The sequence below is a fragment of the Gracilinanus agilis genome, unplaced genomic scaffold (assembly GCF_016433145.1).
Source record: "Gracilinanus agilis isolate LMUSP501 unplaced genomic scaffold, AgileGrace unplaced_scaffold59041, whole genome shotgun sequence".
NCBI lineage: Eukaryota > Metazoa > Chordata > Mammalia > Didelphimorphia > Didelphidae > Gracilinanus > Gracilinanus agilis.
The window spans coordinates 771-3,819 of record NW_025394556.1 but is presented as its reverse complement, the minus strand read 5'-3'; the positions used below and the strand labels follow the sequence as shown (position 1 = coordinate 3,819).

At 39.9% G+C, this 3,049-nt stretch overlaps 1 pseudogene; it reads right to left on the bottom strand.

The window, feature by feature from the left end:
• Positions 1 to 1,338: 1,338 nt before the first annotated feature.
• Positions 1,339 to 2,605, bottom strand: LOC123256447 (annotated as a pseudogene).
• Positions 2,606 to 3,049: the final 444 nt, after the last annotated feature.

The following is a 3,049-nucleotide window of genomic DNA, read 5'->3' as shown; positions in this document are numbered from 1 at the left end:
AACAATTTTGCATCCATTCCATTTTCATTGAGACTGTATTTTCTGTCATTCTACCAAAGTTTCTTAGCATAAAAAAGGCTAACTCCTAAGACTCGGGGTCTCTGCTCTTGATTTGACCAGGGTCCAGCTTTATTGGGGATCTGGCCTCCTCCCAAAGAACCTTTTTATCTTGGAGTCCTGTACCGTTGTGATAAATTATTGCCACATATGTAGCACAGATCATGAGGGAAAATAGGCATAAGACCTGAGATGTGATAGGTAAACTGTAGAAATTAGTGTAATTCTATCAGTTATGTTACACTGGCCTCTGGATGCAATCAGAACAGTAAAACTGATAGATGCGGTGGTTTTCTATGTAGGGTGATTACTTTGACATGCATTCAATTGAGTAGAAGACATTTGAATGTCTGTAATTCTTACCTCATATTTGAAAATCACAATATCATTTGTTATCTTTTTCATTTTTATTCATAGGAAGCTTCTTGAAAACCTTGTATGGAAAAAATGCTAGTTATGAATGAATTCTAAAGAAAAAAGGCATTATTAACTTCCTAAGTAAACTCTTCTTTAAAACTAGATGGCATGAAATGATGAATTAAGTCATTTGAGAATACAGTGAAATTTTAAAAAGCATAAGTATTTAATGGGACATGTTGGAAAGCAAATGAAAACGTCGTCTTCCCATTTTTAATCTTGGTTGCATTAGGTTTTTTTGTATATCGTTGAATCTAATATAAGATGTAATTATTTTACACCTCATGATTTTAGCAATTACTTATTTGCTAATAAATTCTTCCTGTACCAAAAAACCTGATCTTAAATGTAAGCTATTCTATGCTCCCTTACTTTTCTTATGGGATCATGCTTTAGGTCTAAATCATGCCTAGGGGCAGCTGGGAAACTCAGTGGATTGAGATTCAGGCCTAGAGATGGGAGGTCCTAGGTTCGAATCCAGCCTCAGACATTTCCCAGCTGTGTGACCCTGGGCAAGTCACTTGACCCCCATTGCCCACCTTTACCACTATTATACCAAGGAGACAATACAGAGAAGTGAAGGGTTAAAAAATGATATACCCATTTGGACCTAATCTTAGGAGAGCTTAGGACATGATGGAATGAAATGCCTGATTTTTAGCAATGTGAGAGCTCAGTGTAAATGTCTGTGGTTTCTGTGATGCATTAATAAGGTTTCTCAAGAGTGTGGGTTCTCTGATGTTTACCAAGACTAGAACTCTGAATGTCTTCCCACACGCCCTATATTCATAAGGTTTCTCCCCACTGTGGATTCTCTGATGTCTATCAAGATCAGAGCTCTGACAGAATGCCCTTCCACAATACTTGCATTCATAAGATTTCTCCCCAATGTGGCTTCTCTGCTGTACAGCAAGAGATGAGCTGCAACTGAATTCCTTTCCACACTGCCTACATTCATAAGGTTTCTCCCCAGTGGGGTTCTAATGATTAGCAGGATGGGAGCTCTGATATAATGCCTTTCCACAGTACTTGCATTCATAAGGTTTCTCCCCAATGTGGATTCTCTGTTGATTAGCAAGATGGGAGCTCCTACTAAATGCCTTTCCACAATGTTTGCATTCATAAGGTTTCTCCCTACTGTGGATTCTCTGATGATTGGCAAGATGGGAGCTCCTACTGAATGCCTTTTCACATTGCTTGCATTCATAAGGTTTCTCCCCACTGTGGATTCTCTGATGTACAGCAAGAGAGGAGCTATAACTGAATGCCTTTCCACACTGCCTACATTCATAAGGTTTTTCCCCAGTATGGATTCTCTGATGATTAGCAAGATGGGAGCTCCTACTAAATGCCTTTCCACACTGCTTGCATTCATAAGGTTTCTCCCCACTGTGGATTCTCTGATGATTAGCAAGATGGGAGCTCTGATAGAATGTCTTTCCACACTGTTTGCATTCATAAGGTTTCTCCCCAGTGTGGATTCTCTGATGTTCAGCAAGAGAGGAGCTCCTACTGAATGCCTTTCCACACTGCTTGCATTCATAAGGTTTCTCCCCAGTGTGGATTCTCTGATGATTAGCAAGATGAGAGCTCTGATAGAAAGTCTTTCCACACTGCTTACATTCATGAGTTTTCTCCCCAGTATGGATGCTCTGATGTAAAGCAAGAGAGGAGCTCCTACTAAATTTCTTTCCACACTGCTTGCATTCATAAGGTTTCTCCCCAGTATGGATCCTCTGATGTCTAGCAAGATAGGAGCTCCTACTAAATGCCTTTCCACACTGCTTGCATTCAAAAGGTTTCTCCCCACTGTGGATTCTCTGATGTAAAACAAGAGAGGAGCTCCTACTAAATGCCTTTCCACACTGCTTACATTCAAAAGGTTTCTCCCCACTGTGGATTCTCTGATGTATAGCAAGACTGGAGTTCTGACGGAACGCCTTTCCACACTGTTTGCATTCATGAGGTTTCTCCCCAGTATGGATTCTCTGATCTATAGCAAGATTGGAGCTCTGGTGGAATGTCTTTACACACTGCTGGCATTCATAAGGTTTCTCCCCAGTGTGTATTCTCTGAGGTACAGCAAGATGGGAGCTCCAACTGAATGCCTTTCCACACAGTTTACATTCATAAGATTCCTTCCCAGTGTGGATTCTCTGATATCTACCAAGACTGTGCCTGTGCAGAAAAGTCTTTCCACACTCATTATTTGCACTAGATTTTTCCTCAGTGTGTATTTGATGTTCAATAGAAGATGAATTTTGAGGTGCAGTACAGAATTCTCTGAAAGTATAGTTATTGGGACCATGACTCATGAATCTTTGTAGGTCCAATTCTTCCACAGAAAGGTTCACTTCTTTAGGATTCGCCTTCACTACAGGTGTGACCTCAGCTTCTAAAAAAAACAAACAAAAAAATACATATAGAGTGAAATATAACTCAATTCCCTTTCCTCAACTCTCAAAACATAAACCACTTCATATTCTATTTCCTCAGCTAAGAAGAAACATCTTCCAACTAAACTGGGCACAATCTAGGCTTTGAAAATGCCATTACCTCAAAGCTAAAGAAAAAT